The sequence below is a fragment of the Callithrix jacchus genome, chromosome 22 (assembly GCF_049354715.1).
Source record: "Callithrix jacchus isolate 240 chromosome 22, calJac240_pri, whole genome shotgun sequence".
In the NCBI taxonomy this organism is placed as follows: domain Eukaryota; kingdom Metazoa; phylum Chordata; class Mammalia; order Primates; family Cebidae; genus Callithrix; species Callithrix jacchus.
Window position 1 is genome coordinate 23016269 of NC_133523.1, and position 24034 is coordinate 23040302.

A 24034-nucleotide genomic window follows, 5' to 3' on the forward strand; every position below is an offset into this window, starting at 1 on the left:
TGTCAACCTCATTTTACCATACACCACACCCCCGTTTCACACACACACGTGAACATGCACAGGAAGACACACACACACACACACACACACACACACCAGACACTTGCACAGAAACAAACACAGCCAGGCAACTTCTGAAGCTGCTGGGTTCTGATTTCTGCCAGGAAGCCCAATGGGGAGAGAGCAGCCCCCTCGGAAGACAGGCAGGCTGTTCCTGGAAAACCCAGTAGGGACAGCTTTGAGGGAGACGCGCCACAATACCGCTGAGGCGGGCCTGAAGCGTTGTCGGGATCCTTAGGGATCTTACATGCATCCTTAAAATTCCACTTGATTGGGCAAAGGATATGAACAGATACTTTACGAAAGAAGACATATATGAGGCCAACAATCATATGAAAAAATGCTCATCGTCACTGATCATCAGAGAGATGCAAATCAAAACCACATTGAGATACCATCTCACGCCAGTTAGAATGGCGATCATTAAAAAATCTGGAGACAACAGATGCTGGAGAGGATGTGGAGAAAAAGGAACACTTTTACACTGTTGGTGGGAGTGTAAATTAGTTCAACCATTGTGGAAGACGGTGTGGCGATTCCTCAAGGCCTTAGAAATAGAAATTCCATTTGACCCAGCAATCCCATTACTGGGTATATATCCAAAAGACTATAAATCGTTCTACTATAAGGACACATGTACACGAATGTTCATTGCAGCACTGTTTACAATAGCAAAGACCTGGAATCAACCCAAATGCCCATTGATAATAGACTGGATTGGAAAAATGTGGCACATATACACCATGGAATATTATGCAGCAATCAGAAATGATGAGTTTGTGTCGTTTGTAGGGACATGGATGAATCTGGAGAACATCATCCTCAGCAAACTGACACAAGAACAGAAAATGAAACACCGCATATTCTCACTCATAGGTGGGTGATGAAAAATGAGAACACATGGACACAGAAAGGGGAGTATTAAACACTGGGGTCTATTGGGGGGAAAAGGGGAGGGCCAGTGGGAGGGGGAGGTGGGGAGGGATAGCCTGGGGAGAAATGCCAAATGTGGGTGAAGGGGAGAAGAAAAGAAAGCACACTGCCATGTGTGTACCTACGCAACTGTCTTGCATGCTCTGCTCATGTACCCCAAAACCTATAATCCAATAAAAAATTTAAAAAAAAAAAAAATTCCACTTGATGTTTTTTCAGCCTGGTTCGGCCCTACTAAACTCCCAGAATCACGTGACTGTTACGAGGATCCCCAGGAAAGGGAATGGGGGGGTGCAGAGCCTAACACCCACGCAGTGCCACAGAGGGCTCCTGTTCTGCCAAGCCGCTGAGACCGTTCCCCAGGCTACGGTGGCAGTCAGTGTGACGTCAAACCCAGCTCAGCCTTCGAGGCTAGCCCATGGGCTGACAGGCCTCCGGAAGGTCAGGGCTCTCCGGCTGCAGCCGCGCAGCAAAACGGTGGAGGCGGTGCAGGGGAGGCGGCCACTGGGAACAAGGCTGAATGCCACAAGCAGCGCACGACCCTGGCAGTCCTGATCTTAGTACCTCCTTGAGCTCACTTTCCTGTTCGGGTCCAGGTAGAGGAAGAGGAGGGCACTTCACCGAGAGGTGGGCACTCAGGACGGCTCCTCTGATTTGATTCTGGGTTGAATGGCATGGGCAGGAATTGGGTCCCTTGGGGCTGGAGATTCAGTCTGGTGAGGTGTGGCTAGGGTGGTGGGGGGGTCGCTGGACCCCAGAAACATACCTGAGACTCTCGGGGAGGCTGTCAGCAAAATATTTCCCAGCTCCATGAGCTGACTGCCTCCCTTCAACCTGGGCTACCCACCAAAGGCTCTGCCTTGATCTCCAAACACAGGGACTTGTGCTTTTCAGCACTGCTGCCCAGAAAAGGTGGAAACCAGGACAAAGCAAGTCCAATGCAGAGCAGAGGTGGCAACACCTGGAACTGGCCTCCCATGGGGGCAGATCAGGTGGACAGAGTGTCTCAGATGCCTTCTGGGCGAATCCAAGCCTGCAGGGATGTCAAGATTTTACAACGTTTTACCATGTTGGTCAGGGTGGTCCCGAACTCCTGACCTTGTGATCCACCTGCCTCAGGCTCCCAAAGTGCTGGGATTACAGGCATGAGCCACCGTGCCTGGCTAAAAAGAATTTCTTAACAACTCCTTTATTATCTCCCTCTCAAGAGATGCAAACCTAACTGCTATTAGGGGGTATTGGATGACGATTCTTTGTGGCTATTTCCTGCTGAAATGGGGCATCAGGTGGGGGGCAGCACTTGTGGCTCCTCCTGAGGTTCATCTAAGTGTTCTTGGAAGAATGGCATATCCACATGTGGCTCTGTTTGCAGCATCATTTGAAGTTTGATTGCTACTAGTCAGGAAAGGATAAATTTTACAAGAAAGTTGAAAATATAGAGTTACAATATGAGTATTAAGATTACCACTAATACTGGGGGTACTATGGGCCATAACTATGACAGTAGAGTTTGATACCTGTTAGTTATCCCAATGTATTATAATACCAATTTGCCTCCAATAGATGCCTCTTTACATTACCAGAAATGCTAATATGAAAGTAACATTTTCCTTGAGGAAAACATACATTTTTCCCTTTGATAAGCAATTAGAGAATAATTTTAGGTTTAGGCCATTTTTTATAACTTGTGATCTGATTGAAAGAAATATGTTTTTGGGTGGCTAAAATAACTTTAGTGTTAATCTTGGCAATTTCTTTTCTTTAATTCTTAAGTTCCCTTTGACTCTCACAGACACTCTTACAATATACTTTAACTTTCTGACTTGTTCTAAACATCCTTTAAAGAAACAGCCATTTTCTTTTAAGATAAGAATTTACCATACAAGATTCTTTCTTACATAAAATCTCTTTCTTTGCCAGGCATGGTGGCCACACCTGTAATCCCAACACTTTGGGAAACCGAAGTGGGTGAATCATGAGGTCAGGTGTTTGAGACCAGCCTGATCAACACAGTGAAACCCTATCTCCACTAAAAATATCAAAATTAGTCAGGTGTGGTGGTGTGTGTCTATAATCCTAGCTACTCAGGAGGCTGAGGCAGGAGAATTGCTTGAACCCGGGAGGTGGAGGTTGCAGTGAGCCAAGATCATGCCACTGCACTCCAGACTGGGTGACAGGGCAAGACTCCATTTAAAAAAAAAAAATTCTTGCCTGTAATCCCAGCACTTTGGGAGGCTGAGGTGGGTAGATCACAAGGGCAAGAGATCGAGACCGTCCTGGTCAACATGGTGAAATTCCGTCTCTACTAAAAATACAAAAAATTAGCTGGGCATGGTGGTGCGTGCCTGTAATCCCAGCTACTCAGTAGGCTGAGGCAGGAGAATTGCCTGAACCCAGGAGGCGGAGGTTGCGGTGAGCCAAGATCGCGCCATTGCACTCCAGCCTGGGTAACAAGAGCGAAACTCCATCTCAAAAAAAAAAAAAAAATTCTTTCTTTATAAGTTCCTTTCCATAACTTAAAGTGTACCATATTAATTCATCTTCAATAAAATGTCCTTTCAAGCACTGTGCTGAGAGAACGGCTGCTCTCTCCAGAGCCAGCAGGCAGGAACATTTAAGTCTGCTGAAGCTGCACCTAAGTTGCCCCTTCCCCCAATGCTCTCTCCCAGAAAGATGGGGGTTTTATCTAGAAGCCCCTGACTGGGGCTGCTGCTTTTTTCTTTTCTTTTCAGAGACTCCCTGCCCAAACAGGCAGAATCTAGAGAGGCAGTCTGGCTACAGTGGCTTTGCTGAGCAGCGGTTCTCCCAGAAGAGTGCTTGAGCTCTGCTGAAAGACAGACTGCCTCCTCAAGTGTGTCTCTGACTCCCATGCCTCCTAACGGGGAGCTATCTTCCAGCAGAGGTCAACAGACAATTCATACAGGAGAGCTCTGGCTGGCATCTGGTGGGTGCCCCTCTGGGATAAAGCTTCCAGAGGAAGGAAAAGGCAGCAATCTTTGCTGTTTTGGAGCCTCTGCTGGTGATACCGAAGCAAAGGTCTGAAGTGAACATCCAGCAAACACCAACAGACTTGCAGCAGAAGGACCTGACTGTTAGAAGGAAAACTAGGGCGGGGCGTGGTGGCCCACGCCTATAATCCCAACACTTTGGGAGGCCGCGGCGGGTGGATCACAAAGTCAAGAGATCGAGACCATCCTGGTCAACAAGGTGAAACCCCATCTGTACTAAAAATACAAAAATTAGCTGGGCATGGTGGTGCGCGCCTGTAGTCCCAGCTACTCGGGAGGAGGCTGCGGCAGGAGAATTGCTTGAACCCAGGAGACGGAGGTTGCGGTGAGCCGAGATTGCACCATTGCACTCCAGCCTGGGTAACAAGAGTGAAACTCCATCTAAAAAAAAAGGGAGGAAAACTAACAGAAAGAAAGAGCATCAACATTAACAAAAAGGACATCCATACAGAAACCCCATTTGAAGGTCACCAAAGGTAGATAAATCTATTGAGATGAGGAGAAACCAGCACAAAAAGACTGAAAATTCCAAAAACCAGAATGTCTCTTCATCTCCAAAGGATCACAACTCCTTGCCAGCAAGGGAACAAAACTGGATGGAGAGTGAGATTGATCAACTGACAGAAGTAGGCTTCAGAAGTTGGGTAATAACAAACTCCTCTGAGCTAAAGGAGCATGTTCTAACCTGATGCAAGAAAACCAAGAACCTTGAAAAAAGCTTAGAGGAATTGCTAACTAGAAACCGATTTAAAGAAGGACATTAATGACCTGAAGGAGCTGAAAAACACAGCACAAGAACTTCATGAATCATATACAAGTATCAACAGCCAAATCTTACTCAAATCTTACTCAAATTTTATTCTAAAATTGACCATATAATTTGAAGTAAAACACTCCTCTGTAAATGGAAATGAGAGGAAATCAAAGTAGTCTCTTAGACCACAGCGCAATCAAATTAGAACTCATGATTAAGAAACTGAATCAAGGCTGGATGGATCACGAGGTCAGAAGTTTGAGACTGGCCTGGCCAACATAGTGAAATGTCATCTCTACTGAAAAAAAAAAGACTCACTAAAAACTGTACAACTACATGGAAACTGAACAACCTGTGCCTGAATGACTACTGACTATATAAGAAAATTAATGCAGAAATAAATAAGTTCTTTGAAAATCATGAGAACAAAGACACAACCTACCAGAATCTCTGGCACACGCCTAAAGCAATGTTTAGAGGAAAACTGATAGCATTAAGTGCCCACGAGAAAAAGCAGGAAAGATCTAAAATTGACACCCTAACATCAAAATTAAAAGAAATAAAGAAGCAATAGCAAACAAATTCAAAAGCTAGCAAAAGACAAGAAATAATTAAGATCAGACCAGAAGTGAAGGAGATAGACACCAAAAAACCTTCAAAAAATCAGTGAAGCCAGCAGCTATTTTTTTTAAAGATCAGCAAAACAGACTGTTAGCCAGACTAATGAAGAAAGAAGAATCAAATGGATGCAATAAAAAATAATAAAAGGGATATCAGCACTGATCCCACAGAAATACAAACTACCATCAGAGAATACTATAAACACCTGTACGCAAGTAAACTAGAAAATCTAGAAAATATGGATACATTTCTGAACACATATACCCTCCCAAGTCTAAACTAGGAAGAAGTTGAGTCCCTGAATAGACCAATAACAAGTTCTGAAACTGAGGCGGTTATTAATAGCCTACCAATCAAAGAAGCCCAGGACCGGATGGATTCACAGCCAAATTCTATCAGAGGTACAAAGAGGAGCTGGTACCATTCCTTCTGAAACAATTCCAAACAATAGAAAAAGAGGGAATCCTTCCTAATTCCTTTTAGGAGACCAACATCATCCTAATACCAAAACCTGGCAGAGACACACACAAAAAAGATTAGACCAATATCCCTGATGAACATTGATGTGAAAACCTTCAATAAAGTGCTGGCAAACTAAATCCAGTGGCACATCCAAAAGCTTATCCAATGTGATCATATCAGCTTTATCTTTGGGATGTAAGGCTGGTTCGACATGTGCAAATCAATAAACATAATCCATCACTTTATCAGAACCAATGATAAAACCACATGGTTATTTCAATAGTTGCAGAAAAGGTCCTCGATAAAATTTGACACTTCTTCATGCTAAAAACTCTCAATAAACTAGGTATCGATGGAACATATCTCAAAATAGTAAGTGCTATTTATGACAAACCCACAGCCAATATTATACTGAACGGGCAAAAAACGGAAATTACTCCCTTTGAAAACTGGCACAAGATGAGGATGCTCTCTCTCACCACCCCTATTCAACATAATATTGGAAGTTCTGGCCAAAGCAATCAGGGAAGGGAAAGTAGTAAATCGTGTTCAAATAGGAAAGAGAAGAAGTCGCCGGCGCGGTGGTGTGTGCCTGTAGTCCCAGCTACTTGGGAGGCTGAGGTGGGAAGATCGCTTGGGTCCAGGAGTTCTGGGCTGTAGTGCACTATGCCAATCCCGTGTCCGCACTAAGTTCAGGATCAATACGGTGACCTTCCGGGAGCGGGGGACCACCAGGTTGCCTAAGGAGGGGTGAACTGGCTCAGGTTGGAAACGGAGCAGGTCAAAACTCCCGTGCTGATCATTAGTGGGATGGCGCCTATAAATAGCCACTGCACTCCAGCCTGGACAACATTGCCAGACTCTTAAAATAATATAAATAAATAAATAAAGGAAAATAAATATTCTTTCTCTTAAAATAAATAAATATTTTTTTTCTCTTAAATAAAGGAACAAGAAGAAGTCAAATTGTCTGTTTGCAGATGACATGATTGTGTTTTACAAAACCCAGTTGTCTCAGCCCAAAATCTTTTTTTTTTTTGAGATGGAGTTTCACTCTTCTTACCCAGGCTGGAGTGCAATGGCACGATCTTGGCTCACTGCAACCTCCGCCTCCTGAGTTCAGGCAATTCTCCTGCCTCAGCCTCCCGAGTAGCTGGGATTACAGGCACACGCCACCATACCCAGCTAATTTTTTGTATTTTTAGTAGAGACGGGTTTTCACCATGTTTATCAGGATGGTCTCGATCTCTTGATCTCGTGATCCACCTGCCTCAGTCTCCCAAAGTGCTGGGATTACAGGCGTGAGCCACTGCGCCTGGCCCATTCAGCCCAAAATCTTTTTAAGCTGATAAGCAACTTCAGCAACCTCTCAGGATACAAAGTCAATGTGCAAAAATCACAAGCATTCCTATACACTAATAATAAGGAAACAGAGAATTCAATCATGAGTGAATTCCCATTCACCATTGCTACAAAGAGAATAAAATACCTAGGAATACAACTAGGAAAGAACATAAAGGACCTCTTCAAGGAGAACTACAAACCATGGCTCAAGAAAATAAGAGAGGATACAACCAAATGGAAAACATTCTATGCTTATGGATAGGGAGAACCAATATAGGGAAAATGGCCATACTACCCAATGTAATTTATCAATTCAATGCTGTCCCCGTTAAGCTACTATTGACTTTCTTCACAGAATTAGAAAAAGACTACTTAAATTTTATATGAAATCAAAAAGAGCCCGCATAGCCAAGCCAATCCTAAGCAAAAAGAAAAAAGCTGGAGGCATCATGCTACCTGACTTTAAACTATACTACAAGGCTACAGTAATCAAAACAGCATGGTACTGGTAATAAAACAGATATACAGACCAATGAAAGAGAATAGAAACCTCAGAAATAACACCACGCATGTACACCCATCTAATCTTGAACAAACCTGACCAAAAGAAAAAAAAAGCAAAGGGGAAAAGATTTTCTATTTAATAAATGGTGTTGGGAAAACTGACTAGCTATATGCAGAAAACTAAAACTGGACCCCTTCCTTACATCTTTTACAAAAATTATCTCAAGATGGATTAAAGTTTTAAACATAAGACTTAAAACCAGAAAAAGCCTAGAAAAAAACCTAGGCGATACCATTCAGGACATAGGCATGGGCAAAGAATTCATGACTAAAACACCAAAAGCAATGGCAACAAATGCCAAAATAGACAAATGGGATATAGTTAAACTAAGGAGCTTCTGCACAGCAAAAGAAACTATCATCAGAGTGAACAGGCAACCTACAGAATGGGAAACAATTTTTGCCATCTAGTCATCTGACAAAGGGCTAGTATCCAGAATCTTCAAATAACTTAAACACATTTACAAGAAAAAACAAACAACCTCATCAAAAATTAGGTGAAGGATATGACCAGAGACTTCTCAAAAGAAGATATTTATGTGGCCAACAAACTTATGAAAAAAGCTCATAATCAGTGGTCATTAGAGAAATGCAAATGAAAATATCAGTGAGATACCATCTCATGCCAGTTAGAATGGCAATCATTTAAAAGTGAAAACAGATGCTGGAGATGATGTGGAGAAATAGGAACACTTTTACACTGTTGGTGGGAATGTAAATTAGTTCAATCATTGTGAAAGACAGTGTGGCGATTCCTCAAGGATCTAGAATTAGAAATACCATTTGACCGAGCTGGGCGCGGTGGCTCATACCTATAATCCCAGCACTTTGGGAGGCCGAGGCGGGTGGATCACACGGTCAAGAGATTGAGACCATCCTGGTCAACATGGTGAAACCCCGTCTCTACTAAAAATACAAAAATTAGCTGGGTATGGTGGCGCACACCTGTAGTCCCAGCTACTCGGGAGGCTGAGGCAGGAGAATTGCTTGAACCCAGGAGGCGGAGGTTGCGGTCAACTGAAATCGTGCCATTGCATTCCAGTCTGGGTAACAAGAGCGAAACTCCGTCTCAAAAAAAAAAAAAAAAAAAAAAAAAGAAATATCATTTGACCTACCAATCCTATTACTGGGTATATTCCAAAAGGATTATAAATCACTCTACTATAAAGACACATGCAAACATATATTTATTGCAGCACTGTTTACAGTAGCAAAGAGTTGGAACCAACCCAAATGACCATCAGTGATAGACTGGATAAATAAAATGTGGCACATGGACACCATGGAATACCATGCAGCCATAAAATAGGATGAGTTTACGTCCTTTGCAGAGACATGGATGAAGCTGGAAACCATTATTCTCAGCAAACTAACACAGAAACAGAAAACCAAACACTGCACATTCTCACTCTTTTTTTTTTTTTTTTTAAATTTTTTATTGGATAATAGGTTTTGGGGTACATGAGCAGAGCATGCAAGACAGTTGCGTAGGTACACACATGGCAGTGTGCTTTGCTTTTCTTCTCCCCTTCACGCACATTTGGCATTTCTCCCCAGGCTATCCCTCCCCACCTCCCACTCCCACTGGCCCTCCCCTTTTCCCACCAATAGACCCCAGTGTTTAGTACTCCCCTTTCTGTGTCCATGTGTTCTCATTTTTCATCACCCACCTATGAGTGAGAATATGCGGTGTTTCATTTTCTGTTCTTGTGTCAGTTTGCTGAGGATGATGTTTTCCAGATTCATCCATGTCCCTACAAACGACACGAAGTCATCATTTCTGATTGCTGCATAATATTCCATGGTGTATATGTGCCACATTTTTCCAATCCAGTCTATTATCAATGGGCATTTGGGTTGATTCCAGGTCTTTGCTATTGTAAACAGTGCTGCAATGAACATTCGTGTACATGTGTCCTTATAGTAGAACGATTTATAGTCTTTTGGATATATACCCAGTAATGGGATTGCTGGGTCAAATGGAATTTCTATTTCTAAGGCCTTGTGGAATCGCCACACCATCTTCCACAATGGTTGAACTAATTTACACTCCCACCAACAGTGTAAAAGTGCTCCTTTTTCTCCACATCCTCTCCAGCATCTGTTGTCTCCAGATTTTTTAATGATCGCCATTCTAACTGGCGTGAGATGGTATCTCAATGTGGTTTTGATTTGCATCTCTCTGATGACCAGTGACGATGAGCATTTTTCATATGATTGTTGGCCTCATATATGTCTTATTTCGTAAAGTATCTGTTCATATCCTTTGCCCACTTTTGAATGGGCTTGTTTGTTTTTTTCCTGTAAATCTGCTTGAGTTGTTTGTAAATTCTGGATATCAGCCTTTTGTCAGATGGGTAGACTGCGAAAATTTTTTCCCATTCTGTTGGTTGCCGATCCACTCTAGTGACTGTTTCTTTTGCCGTGCAGAAGCTGTGGAGTTTCATTAGGTCCCATTTGTCTATTTTGGCTTTTGTTGCCAATGCTCTTGGTGTTTTGTTCATGAAGACCTTGCCTACTCCTATGTCCTGGATAGTTTTGCCTAGATTTCCTTCTAGGGTTTTTATGGTGCCAGGTCTTATGTTTAAGTCTTTAATCCATCTGGAGTTAATTTTAGTGTAAGGTGTCAGGAAGGGGTCAAGTTTCTGCTTTCTGCACATGGCTAGCCAGTTTTCCCAACACCATTTGTTAAACATGGAATCCTTGCCCCATTGCTTGTTTTTGTCAGGTTTATCAAAGATTGTATAGTTGTATGTATGTTGTGTTGCCTCCGGTGCCTCTGTTTTGTTCCATTGGTCTATATCTCTGTTTTGGTACCAGTACCATGCTGTTTTGATTACTGTAGCCTTGTAGTATAGTTTGAAATCCGGTAGTGTGATGCCCCCCGCTGTGTTCTTTTTGCTTAGAATTGACTTGGCTATGCGGGCTCTCTTTTGGTTCCATATGAAGTTCATGGTGGTTTTTTCCAGTTCTGTGAAGAAAGTCAATGGTAGCTTGATGGGGATAGCATTGATTCTGTAAATTACTTTGGGCAGTATAGCCATTTTCACGATATTAATTCTTCCTAACCATGAACATGGAATGTTTCTCCATCTGTTTGTGTCCTCTCTGATTTCGTTGAGCAGTGGTTTGTAGTTCTCCTTGAAGAGGTCCCTTACGTTCCTTGTGAGTTGTATTCCAAGGTATTTTATTCTTTTTGTAGCAATTGCGAATGGCAGTTCGCTCTTGATTTGGCTTTCTTTAAGTCTGTTATTGGTGTATAGGAATGCTTGTGATTTTTGCACATTGATTTTATATCCTGAGACTTTGCTGAAGTTGTTTATCAGTTTCAGGAGTTTTTGGGCTGAGGCGATGGGGTCTTCTAGGTATACTATCATGTCGTCTGCAAATAGAGACAATTTGGCTTCCACCTTTCCTATTTGAATACCCTATATTTCTTTTTCTTGCCTGATTGCTCTGGCTAGAACTTCCAGTACTATATTGAATAGGAGTGGTAAGAGAGGGCATCCTTGTCTAGTACCAGATTTCAAAGGGAATGCTTCCAGTTTTTGCCCATTCAGTATGATATTGGCTGTTGGTTTGTCATAAATAGCTTTTATTACTTTGAGATACGTTCCATCGATACCGAGTTTATTGAGGGTTTTTAGCATAAAGGGCTGTTGAATTTTGTCAAATGCCTTCTCTGCGTCAATTGAGATAATCATGTGGTTTTTGTTTTTGGTTCTGTTTATGTGGTGAATTACGTTGATAGACTTGCGTATGTTGAACCAGCCTTGCATCGCTGGGATGAATCCTACTTGATCATGATGAATAAGTTTTTTGATTTGCTGTTGCAATCGGCTTGCCAATATTTTATTGAAGATTTTTGCATCTATGTTCATCATGGATATTGGCCTGAAGTTTTCTTTTCTCGTTGGGTCTCTGCCGGGTTTTGGTATCAGAATGATGTTGGTCTCATAAAATGATTTGGGAAGGATTCCCTCTTTTTGGATTGTTTGAAATAGTTTTAGAAGGAATGGTACCAGCTCCTCCTTGTGTGTCTGGTAGAATTCGGCTGTGAACCCGTCTGGACCTGGGCTTTTTTTGTGAGGTAGGCTCTTAATTGCTGCCTCAACTTCAGGCCTTGTTATTGGTCTATTCATAGTTTCAGCTTCCTCCTGGTTTAGGCTTGGGAGGACACAGGAGTCCAGGAATTTATCCATTTCTTCCAGGTTTACTAGTTTATGTGCATAGAGTTGTTTGTAATATTCTCTGATGATGGTTTGAATTTCTGTGGAATCTGTGGTGATTTCCCCTTTATCATTTTTTATTGCATCTATTTGGTTGTTCTCTCTTTTATTTTTAATCAATCTGGCTAGCGGTCTGTCTATTTTGTTGATCTTTTCAAAAAACCAGCTCTTGGATTTATTGATTTTTTGAAGGGTTTTTCGTGTCTCAATCTCCTTCAGCTCAGCTCTGATCTTAGTAATTTCTTGTCTTCTGCTGGGTTTTGAGTTTTTTTGATTTTGCTCCTCTAGCTCTTTCAATTTTGACGATAGGGTGTCAATTTTGGATCTCTCCATTCTCCTCATATGGGCACTTATTGCTATATACTTTCCTCTAGAGACTGCTTTAAATGTATCCCAGAGGTTCTGGCACGTTGTGTCTTCGTTCTCATTGGTTTCGAAGAACTTCTTTATTTCTGCCTTCATTTCGTTGTTTACCCAGTCAACATTCAAGAGCCAGTTGTTCAGTTTCCATGAAGCTGTGCGGTTCTGGGTCGGTTTCTGAATTCTGAGTCCTAACTTGATTGCACTATGGTCTGAGAGGCTGTTTGTTATGATTTCAGTTGTTTTGCATTTGTTGAGCAGTGCTTTACTTCCAATTATGTGGTCAATTTTAGAGTAGGTGTGATGTGGTGCTGAGAAGAATGTGTATTCTGTGGATTTGGGGTGGAGAGTTCTGTAAATGTCCACCAGGTTTGCTTGCTCCAGGTCTGAGTTCAAGCCCTGGGTATCCTTGTTGATTTTCTGTCTGGTTGATCTGTCTAGTATTGACAGTGGAGTGTTAAAGTCTCCCACTATTATTGTGTGGGAGTCTAAGTCCTTCTGTAAGTCATTAAGAACTTGCCTTATGTATCTGGGTGCTCCTGTGTTGGGTCCATATATGTTTAGGATCATTAGCTCTTCTTGTTGTATCGATCCTTTTACCATTATGTAATGGCCTTCTTTGTCTCTTTTGATCTTTGTTGCTTTAAAGTCTATTTTATCAGAGATGAGAATTGCAACTCCTGCTTTTTTTTGCTTTCCATTAGCTTGGTAAATCTTCCTCCATCCCTTTATTTTGAGCCTTTGTGTATCCTTGCATGTGAGATGGGTTTCCTGGATACAGCACACTGATGGGTTTTGGATTTTTATCCAATTTGCCAGTCTGTGTCTTTTGATTGGTGCATTTAGTCCATTTACATTTAGGGTTAATATTGTTATGTGTGAATTTGATACTGCCATTTTGATGCTAAGTGGCTGTTTTGCCTGTTAGTTGTTGTAGATTCTTCATTATGTTGAAGCTCTTTAGCATTCAGTGTGATTTTGGAATGGCTGGTACTGATTGATCCTTTCTATGTGTAGTGCCTCTTTTAGGAGCTCTTGTAAAGCAGGCCTGGTGGTGACAAAATCTCTGAGTACTTGCTTGTTCGCAAAGGATTTTATTCTTCCTTCACTTCTGAAGCTCAGTTTGGCTGGATATGAAATTCTGGGTTGAAAGTTCTTTTCTTTAAGAATGTTGAATATTGGCCCCCACTCTCTTCTGGCTTGTAGTGTTTCTGCCGAGAGATCTGCTGTGAGTCTGATGGGCTTCCCTTTGTGGGTGACCCGACCTTTCTCTCTGGCTGCCCTTAGTATTCTCTCCTTTATTTCAACCCTGTTGAATCTGATGATTATGTGCCTTGGGGTTGCTCTTCTTGCGGAATATCTTTGTGGTGTTCTCTGTATTTCCTGCAATTGAGTGTTGGCTTGTCTTGCTAGGTGGGGGAAATTTTCCTGGATGATGTCCTGAAGAGTATTTTCCAGCTGGGATTCATTCTCTTCGTCCCCTTCTGGTACACCTATCAAACGTAGGTTAGGTCTTTTCACATAGTCCCACATTTCTTGGAGACTTTGTTCATTCCTTTTTGCGCTTTTTTCTCTGATCTTGGTTTCTCGTTTCATTTCATTGAGTTGGTCTTCGACTTCAGATATTCTTTCTTCTGCTTGGTCAATTCGGCTATTGAAACTTGCGTTTGCTTCGCGACGTTCTCGTATTGTGTTTTTCAGCTCCTTCAATTCATTCATATTCCTCTCTAAGGTATCCATTCTTGTTATCATTTCCTCGAATCTTTTTTCAAATCTTTTTTCAAGGTTCTTAGTTTCTTTGCATTGATTTAATACATGATCTTTTAGCTCACAAAAGTTTCTCATTATCCATCTTCTGAAGTCTAATTCCGTCATTTCGTCACAGTCATTCTCCGTCCAGCTTTGTTCCCTTGCTGGTGAGGAGTTTTGGTCCTTTCTAGGAGGCGACGTGTTCTGGTTTCGGGTGTTTTCCTCCTTTTTGCGCTGGTTTCTTCCCATCTTTGTGGATTTGTCCGCTGGTCGTCTGCGTAGTTGCTGACTTTTCGTTTGGGTCTCTGAGTGGACACCCAGAATGTTGATGATGAAGTATTTCTGTTGCTTGGTTTTCCTTCTACCAGTCTAGCCCCTTCGCTGTACGACTGTTGAGGTCCGCTCCAGACCCTGCTTGTCTGGGGTGCACCTCTAGTAGCCGTGGCACAGCGAGGGATGCTACCAGTTTCTTTTTCTGCTCTCTTTGTCCCAGGATGATGCCTGCCTGATGACAGTCTTTTGGATATAGAGGGGTCAGGGAGCTGCTTGAGGAGACAGTTTGTACTTTATAGGGGTTTAATTGCTGAGCTGTGCACTCTGTTGTTCATTCAGGGCTGTTAGGCTGCTATGTTTGATTCTGCTGCAACGCAGCTCATTAAACAACCCTTTTTTTTTCTCAAATGCTCTGTGTTGAGGGGTTTGGGCTTTATTTTTGGATGTCCGATCAGGTGTCCTGCCCAGCTCGAAGGCAGACTAGCCACTGTTTGGCTGCCGAGGCTCCGCCCTGCTGTTGTGTGATTCGCGCTGTTCTTGCCGGCTCTGCTGTGGTCTCCGCCACGCCCTGCAGCGGAGTCTCTTCATTGTAGCGTGTTGCCTCAGCAACGGCAGGCTGCGTCAGCAGTGGGCGTGTATCTCAGTAGGGACGGGTTGCCTCGGCAACGGCTGGCTGCGTCAGCAGTGGGCGTGTATCTCAGTTGGGGCGGGTTGCCTCGGCAACGGCTGGCTGCCTCAGCAGTGGGCGTGTATATCAGTTGGGGCAGGTTGCCTCCGTAGTGGTGGACGCCCCTCCCCCACAGAGCGTCTCGGACCGTCTGCCCGGGATAGTTTGAAATCGCGGTTTTGTTCGTCCCACTGGGTATCCCAAACGATCTGTCCCTGCAATCCCCTGGGCTGGGCTACTGTGCAAGTCTCGTTCAGTCTCAAGTCCAGCCCTCTCAAGTCTCAGGCTGCCGGTTCAACAAGGCACCCGGACAAGCGCGCCCTGTGGGGATGGCTGGGTAGGGCCGGCCGCCGCTGCCCCGGCTGCCGGCTTCGCCAGGCAGACCTACTGCCTGGCGTCCCGTGTCTTTTTATACTTGGGAGTTTCCCCGTTCTGTGGGCAACAAAGATCAGTCTGGAAATGCAGCACTGACTCACCATTTGCGGATTCAACACGGGCTCCAATCCTCCACATTCTCACTCTTAAGTGGAAGTTGAACAATGAGAACACATGGACATAGGGAGGGGAACATCACATACCTTATTAGCCTGTCGAGGAGTGGAGGGCTAGGGGAGGGATAGCACTAGGAGAAATACATAATGTATTTGACCGGTTGATGGGAGCAGCAAACCACCATGGCACATGTGTACCTATGTAACAAATCTGCACCTTCTGCATGTTTACCCCAGAATTTTAAAGTATTATAATAATAATTAAAAAAGAAATGACCAAATGTTGAACCAAAAGAGGCATACTTCAGAATTCTTCCCCACAGGGAGATTGTCCCAAGACATCAGTAATCCACAACCCCACCCTGTCTTCAATGATGCTGGCCCGGCTAACAGATCACCCATGATTACAGATAAGTCCTCCAGCAAGCTATGTAGATCCTGCACCTCTACGCCCCTTCTGCATACCCTGCATACCAAAATTTCTTCTTACAACCCTGCTTTCTGCCCAGAACACTGAAGTGGCTTCTTGAGATATGAATTTGTCCCTTCCCCATTGCTAAAATCTGGAATGAAGTCTCTTTCTTTAAACAAACAAACAAAAGTTATTTTAAACTTAGTGATAGTAAACCTTTCATGCTTACTTCTTGTCTTTATTACACTTGCTTAAGCAAAACAACCTTGGTTAAATCATTCCTATGGCTGCATGGTATTCCATGGTGTCCATGTGCCACATTTTATTTATCCAGTCTATCAATAATTAATCCTGCTATTAATATAATAATTAGGTGGCCGGGCATGGTGGCTCATGTCTGTAATTCCAGCACTTTGGGAGGCCAAGGTGGGCAGATCACAAAGTTAGTAGTTCAAGACCAGCCTGACCAAAACGGTGAAACCCCGTCTCTACTAAAAATACAAAAATTAGCTGGGCATAATGGTGTGTGCCTGTAATCCCAGGTACTCGGGAGGCTGAGGCATGAGAATTGCTTGATCCCAGGAGGCGGAGGTTGCAGTGAGCCGAGATCACACCATTGCACTCAAGCCTGGGTGAAAGAGAGACTCTGTTTCAAAAAAAAAAAAAAAGACTCAGGTTAGCCAGGTGCGGTGACTCAGGCTTGTAATCCCAGCACTTTGGGAACCCGAGGTGGGTGGATCACCGGAGGTGGGCGGATGATCCAAGGTCAGGAGTTCGAGACCAGCCCGATCAACATCGTCAAGCCCCGTCTCTACTAAAATGCAATAAATAAATAGCCGGGCATGGTGGCGCGAGCCTGTAATCCCAGCTACTTGGCAGGAGAATCACTGGAACCCCGGAGGCAAAGACTGCAGTGAGCCGGGATCGCACCATTGCACTCCAGCCTGGGCAACAGAGCGAAACTCAATCATAAAACAAAACAATATCAAGCTGCCTGCTCAAAGGACCAGAAGCCAGGAAGGTTATAAAGGCTAAACTTTAAAAATAATTTTTATTCTTTTCATGTGTGAGCAGCCATATAGTACATGGCTACAGGCAAACACCTTCTGGGGTGGGCCTGGCTCAGCTCAGGGAAGAAGCCGTTTGAAAAGGCTGTACCTTTGGCTGTCACTCTTTCTTCAATCAGCCAGCATTTGGTCATGTCTTCTGTCATTCAGGGTCTGAGGCGACGGGGACTTAAACCTTGTCCAATCAGCGAGGATGCTCTGGGAACCGTCCAATCAGGCACGGAGCCGGAGCCGGAAAGGCTGGCTTCTGGTATGTGGCGGCTGTTTTGTCTTTTGCTGCAGCCCGAGTTCCGGGTTTTGTCTTCGCTGTCCTCTGCTCCTAGGGGTCCAGCCTGTGTGAGACCTGCTGGTACTGGAGATCCACAGTTAAGACGCCAGGACCCCCTGGAAGCCTAGAAATGGTGTGAGTGCTGGGTCCGATATCCCAAGAGGGGAAGGGGCTAGTTGGAACTTGGGGGAAGTGGCTGTGGGGCCTCAGACTTCCCCGCAGTCAGCTCAGCAATCTGTGCCTCGAGTTCTCCGTGCCCAGCTCCGCCTCAGTCCCCTTCAGCAATAAGATGGCGGCTGCGCAGTGACTGTGCCCTGACCTGGAGCCCTCTCTGGGCAGCTCTGCACCCGCAACTCCGGGTCTCTTCCACATTTTCTCTTTTAGGGACCACCGGAGGGTTGCCAGGGGAGAATCCTGACTCAGCTTCCGGGTCATGAAAGGGAAGAGCTTTGGTTTGCTTTATGGGGTTCTCAGTTTCTCATTTCTCCTATTAAAAATTTGTGGGGCCGGGCGCGGTGGCTCACGCCTGTAATCCCAGCACTTCGAGAGGCCGAGGTGGGTGGATCACGAGGTCAAGAGATCGAGACCATCCTGGTCAACAAGGTGAAACCCCCCTCTCTACTAAAAATACAAAAAATTAGCTGGGCATGGTGGTGCGTGCCTGTAATCCCAGCTACTCAGGAGGCTGAAGCAGGAGAATTGCCTGAACCCAGGAGGCGGAGGTTGCGGTGAGCCGAGATTGCGCCATTGCACTCCAGCCTGGGTAACAAGAGCGAAACTCCGTCTCAAAAAAAAAAAAAAAAAAATGTAAGCACCTTATAATTTTGTCCCTTTAGATCAACACTGTGTTTGAATAATGTTGCTGAATTTTTCACACATGTTGTTTTGAAAACCAAGTTAAATAATTCTGATATGAAAATAAAAGCTTGAGCCTAGTGTCTCCAAGCTCAGGCAGATATTGAACCTCCAAAAGAAGATTATTAACAACCCAATTAATTGTTTTCTGAAGTGTCTGCCTTGCAGATGTCCCAGCCTGCTCATCCCAGCCATGGAAGAATCCTTCATAGTGCGGGGGTGAAAAAAATCAGATTCTAGATTAATGTTTTACCCTGAAGTCAGCATGTCCTTAGGAAGGACATAACATGGGGTTGTGTATTTTGACTCAGATTGAGTGTACCTGAATGTTCAGGAGCCTGTGGGCAGGAGACAGACTTAAGTGAAGTTTGATTAAAAATGTTTAATTTTGACCACTGAAGAAAAATTCAGCTGATTTTTAAAAATGAGAACAAGAAGAAAATGTGCAAAGTCTCTGTCTGGCTATGTGATAGGTAAGAAATAGAGCACCAACTAAGTCATAAGGGAAAGCATGTTTCTTTCCATAAACTGTTTCTGGAGAACACAAAGGATTAACAATTTTATTAATCACAGCTGTTTATCTGTATTATCTGTGTGCTTTATCTTTCTCCATTTTTTATTTTGTGCTATAGTTTTCATTTCTTTTCTTTTCTCCCACCCCTCCCCTCTTTTCTTTTACCCTGGCTGGAGTGCAGTGGTGCAATCTCGGCTCATTGCATTGTCCACCTCCTGGGTTCAAGCAATTCTCCTGCCTTAGCCTCCTGAGTAGCTGGGAATACAAGTGCACTCCAACATGCCCAGCTAATCTTTGAATTTTTAGTAGAGACAGGGTTTCACTATGTTGGTCAGGATTGTCATGAACTCCTGACCTTGTGATTTACCCACCTCGGCCTCCCAAAGTGCTGGAATTCCAGGAGTCAGCCACCCCGCCAGGCCACATTTCCTACATTTGACTTTTTCTGGGTTGTGGCTTTTTTTTTTTTTTTTTTTAATTTCCTTTGAAGCTACTGTAAAGGGTTGTGTTTTTAATAATGAGCTGATAAATGTTGCTACAGTGTTTTGCTGAGCTGTGTGAGTATCTCTAACATATTATGAAACTTGAGGGAGGTTACGGGAGTTCACAGTTTTTAAACAGCAGCTCAGAAGCATGGATAGGCCTGTGGGGTTTGTGACTGGGATCTGACATTAGGACAATGTTGTGAGACTGAGCCCAGAATCAGGGTCTGTGCTGACTCTGGATGGTGTCAGAATTCAAATTCAAATGTTAGTCGGTGAGTTGGTGTTGGAGAATGGCTTTGTGTTCAGCAAACTCTACAGATTTGGTACAAGAAAAAAGGTATCACAGAGGCCTGGCCTGGAATAAAACTCTGGTCGTCTGGGAATGGAAGGCTCTGCTCTCCTGTACACAGGCTGTCACACTGCCCATTGTCCTGTGATTTCAGGTCTCCTCCTGGGGTGAGGGAGGGTAAAAACTTAGAGGAAAGAACTCTGATAGCAGACCCCCTTTTCCCTCAACTGTCACCACAGGATTCCCACTCACAGGCATACCCACTAGATATTAATGTGTCTACACCTTTCCCAGGACTAGGCACCACCCTGAGAAATTTCACGACAGCATTTTTGATTCTAATGTTTCTTGGCAAAAACCTACAGAAGTGTCTACAAGACTTGCCATATCCCCACCCCGAGACACTGAATCTGCCACAGCAACCTGTTTTCCTCAACAACTGAGGGATCTGGACCACCTGTTCTTAATCTTATCTGCCTGCATAAACACAAACATACATCAGAGTATACGTCCACCTGAGCCGCTATCTGTAGCACAAACCAGTCCTTCCGCCTACATTGCACTGTTTCCCACTTACAGATTTTTATTTAACTTTTATTTTTGGCTCAGGGGTACACATGTAGGTGTTTTATACAGCTAAAACAGTCACGGGGATTTGATGTGCAGATTACTTTGTCACTGAGGTACTAAGCATAGCATGAAACAGGTTCTTTTTCTGTTGCTCTTTGTCCTCCCATTCTCCACCCTCAGCTAGGTCTCAGTGTCTGTTGCTCGGGTCTGTGTTCCTGTGTTCTTATAATTCAGCTCATACTTAGAAATAACATGCATCTGGTTTTCTGCTGCTGCATTAGTTTTCTAAGAATGGTTTCCAGCTTCATGTATGTTGCTTCAAAGGACATGGGTGTGTGTGTGTGTGTGTGTGTGTGTGTGTGTGTTTTAATGACTATGCAGTATTCTATATTTATGTATCATATTTTATTTCTATTAAACCTTTTATTTTATTTTTAAAGACAGAGTCTCACTTTTTGCTCAGACTGGAGTGCATTGGCATGATCTCAGCTCATTTCAACCTCAACCTCCCAGGCTCAAGCAGTCCTCTTCTACTTTAGTCCCCCAAGTAGCTGGGACTACAGGCACACACCAGCAGGCCTGGCTAAAATTTTTTTTGTAGAAATGGGGTCTTGCTATGTTGCCCTGGCTAATCTCAAACTTTTGAACTCAGGCAATTTACAGCCTCAGCCTCCCAAAGTGCTGAGATTACACATGTGAGCCACCATGTCTAACCATATTATATTTTCTTTATCCAGTATGCAATTGATAAGCATTTAGGTTGATTCCATGAATAGTGCTGCAATGAAGATGCATATGTCTTTATAATGGAATAACTTATATTTTACTGTGTATATGCCCAGTTGTGAAGTTGCTGGGTCAAAAGGTAATTCTGTTTTTAGTTCTGTGAGGAACTGTCACATTGCTTTTCACAATGGTTGAACTAATTTACACTCCCACCTGCAGTGTATAAGCATTCCCACTTCTCTGTAACCTTGCAAGCATCTGTTGTATATTCACTTTCTAATATTAACCATTCTCACTGGTGTGCGATGATATTTCATTGTGGTTTTTCTTTGAATTTTTCTAATAATTAGGGATGAGCATTTTTTATATGCTTGTTGGCCGCATGTATTTTTTCTTTTAAAAATATCTTTTTCATGTTTTTTGTCTACTTTTAATTGAGGTTTTTTTATTTTCTGTAAACTTAGGTTTCTTATAAATCATGAGTGTTGGACCTTTGTCAAAAGCACAGTTTGCAAATATTTTCTTTTATTCTGTGTGTTGTTTGTTGACTGTGCTAATCGTTTCCTTTGCTGTGAAGAAGCTTTGTAGCTTAATTACGTTCCATTTGTCAATTAATTGTTTTTATTGCAATTGCTTTTGGCATCTTTATTTAAAAATTACCTGTTTCTACATTTACAATGGTATTTCCTAAGTTATCTCACATTTTTTGTTTTGTTTTTTTATAAATAGAAGTTTTACATTTAAATCTTTAATATATCTTGAGTTGATTTTTGTATATGGTTTAATGAAAGCGTTCAGTTTCAATCGTATACATAGTGCTAACTAGTTCTTCCAGCACCATTTATTGAATAGGGAATTCTCCCCAGATTCCTTCTGTTAGCTTTGTCAAAGACCAGATGGTTCTGTTAAGAAAAGTTTTTGGTAGTTTGATAAAAATAGCATTAATTTGTAATCTGTAATTTTTTGGGCTGTATACCATTTTAATAATATTGGTCTTTTCTGTCCATGAGCCTGAAATGATTTTTCATTTGTTTGTTTTATCTCTGACTTCTTTAAGCAGAGTTTTGTCAGTCTTGTCATAAATATCTATCACCTCCCTCATTAGCTGTGTTGCTAGATATTTTATTCTCTTTGTAGTGATTGTGAATGGAATTTCATTTTTGATTAGGCTTTTGGCATGCATGTTTTTGATTTATAGGGATGCTACTAATTTTTTGTGCATCTATTTTGTATGCTGAAATTTTTCTGAAGTTTTTTGTCAGTTTAGAATGCATTTATGCCAAGATTATAGGGTTTTTCAGATGCAGCATTATGTCTTCTGCAAACAAAAATAAGTTTCTTTCTCTCTTCCTGTTTTCATTGTCATTTATCTTTTTATCTTGCCTAATTGCTCTGACCAGGACTTCCAATTTTATGTTGAATAGGATTATTGAAAGAAGGCATCCTTGTCTTGTGCCAGTTTTCAAAGAAAAATGATTCCAGGTTGTGTGTATTCAGTATGTTGGCTGTGGGTTTGTGATAGATAATTCATTATATTGAAGTATGTAGCTTCCTTGCCTAGTTTGTTGAGACATTTTAACATAAAAATGTTAAATTTTATTGGAATTCTTTTCTGCATCTATTGACATAATTTTGTGTTTTCTGTCTTTAGTTCTGTTTATGTGATGAATCACATTTATTCTTTTTTTTTTTGAGAGTCTCACTCTGTTGCCCAGGCTAGAGTGCAATGGTGCAATGTCAGCTCACTGCAAACTTTGCCTCTCAAGTTCAAGCAATTCTTTTGTCTCAGCCTCCCAAGCAGCTGGATTACAGGTGCCCATTACCATGCCCGAATGATTTTTGAATTTTTAGTAGAGACATGATTTTGCCATGTTGGCCAGACTGGCCTTGAAGTCCTGACCTCAGATGAGCTGCCTGCCTTGGCCTCTCAAAGTGCTGGGATTAGAGGCGTGAGCCACCATGCCCCACCTCATGTATGTTGAATCAACTTTGCATCCCAGAAATAAACGCTACTTGATCATAGTCGGTTGACTTTTTGATGTCCTGCTCAATTTGGTTTGTCAATATTTTGTTGAGAATTTTTGCGTCATTGTTCATCAAAAATATTGGTCTAAAGTTTTCTTCTTTTGTTTTCTCTCTGTCAAGTTTTGGTATCAGAATCGTGCTGTTTTTAATTTTTTGAAAGCATTTTAGTAGAAATGATACTAGCTCTCCTTTGTACATCTAGTAGAATTCAGCTGTGAATCTGTCTGTTTCTGGGCTATTTTGACTGGTAGGCTACTGTATTACTAATTTGATTTTCGAGCTTATTATTGACCTATTAAGGGATTTGATTTCCTTTTATTCAGTCTTGAGAGGATATATTTGTTCAAGCATTTGTCCATTCCTTCTAGAGTTTCAAGTTTGGGTGCATAGAGGTGTTGATAGTAGATTTTAGTATATTTTTGTGGGGTCAGTTGTTATGTCTCTTTCGTCATTTTTAATTGTGTTTATTTGGATCTTTTTTCTTCATTCATCTTGCTGATGGTTTATTTTATTTTTTTAAATATTTTACTCCTGCAATTCTTAATATTTTATAGAGTTTTTCATGTCAAAATCTTCCGTTCAGAAATGATTTTATTTCTTGTCTTCTGCTAACTTAGGGGTTAATTTGCTCTTGCTTCTCTCAGTCTTTTATTTATGTTGTCAGATTGTTAAACTGAGGTCTTTCTCTTTTCTTTTGTTTTCTTTTCTTTCTTTTCTTTTTTTTGAGTCTCACTCTGTCACCCAGGCTGGAGGGCAGTGCTGCAGTCTTGGCTCACTGCAACTTCCACCTCCCGGGTCCCAGCGATTCTCCTGCCTCAGCCTCCAGAGTAGCTGGGATTAGAGGTGTCCGCCACTAACCCCGGCTAATGTTTTGTATTTTTAGTAGAGATGGGGTTTCACCACATTGGCCTGGCTGACCTGAAACTCCTAAACTGAGGTTTTGTTGAACTTTTTGATGTAAGCATTTAATGCTATAAATTTTTCTTCTAACATGACCTTAGCTGTGTTGCAAAAATTCCGGTATATTGTATCATTGTTCTCATTTTTTTCAAAGAATTTCTTGGTTCCTGCCTTAATTTCATTATTTACCCCTAAGTAATTCAATTTAGCTTGTTTAATTTCCATGTATTTGTATAATTCAAGGTTTTCTTTATTGAATTACATTTTTATCAAGCTGTGGCTTCTGTGTGTGGTTCATGAAAGTTTGGAATTTTTAAATTTGCTGAGGATTGTTTTGCTTCTGACTGTGTGATCAGTTTTAGAGTATGTGCCATGTGGTGATGACAACACTGTATACTGTTATTTTTA

At 42.3% G+C, this 24034-nt stretch overlaps 2 protein-coding genes across 7 annotated transcripts in view; both read left to right on the forward strand.

Annotated features, from left to right (window-relative positions):
• Nucleotides 1-1191, forward strand: part of LOC100392046 (uncharacterized) — a 79174-nt gene extending 77983 nt beyond the window's left edge. For both annotated transcript variants that reach the window (XM_078359871.1, XM_078359874.1), the window contains one exon: nucleotides 853-1191. The gene's annotated coding sequence lies outside the window, so the exon portion shown is untranslated. The remainder of the gene's footprint in view (nucleotides 1-852) is intronic.
• Nucleotides 1192-1411: 220 nt separating this feature from the next.
• The window catches only part of LOC118150202 (uncharacterized), a 60845-nt gene continuing 38222 nt past the window's right edge, over nucleotides 1412-24034 (forward strand). For 3 of the 5 annotated variants that reach the window (XR_013530935.1, XR_004738186.3, XM_078359878.1), the window contains exon 1: nucleotides 1412-1620. The gene's annotated coding sequence lies outside the window, so the exon portion shown is untranslated. Of the gene's footprint in view, nucleotides 1621-17257; nucleotides 17398-24034 lie in introns of those variants that run through there. The other 2 variants (XM_078359879.1, XR_013530934.1) reach the window with 2 other exon arrangements.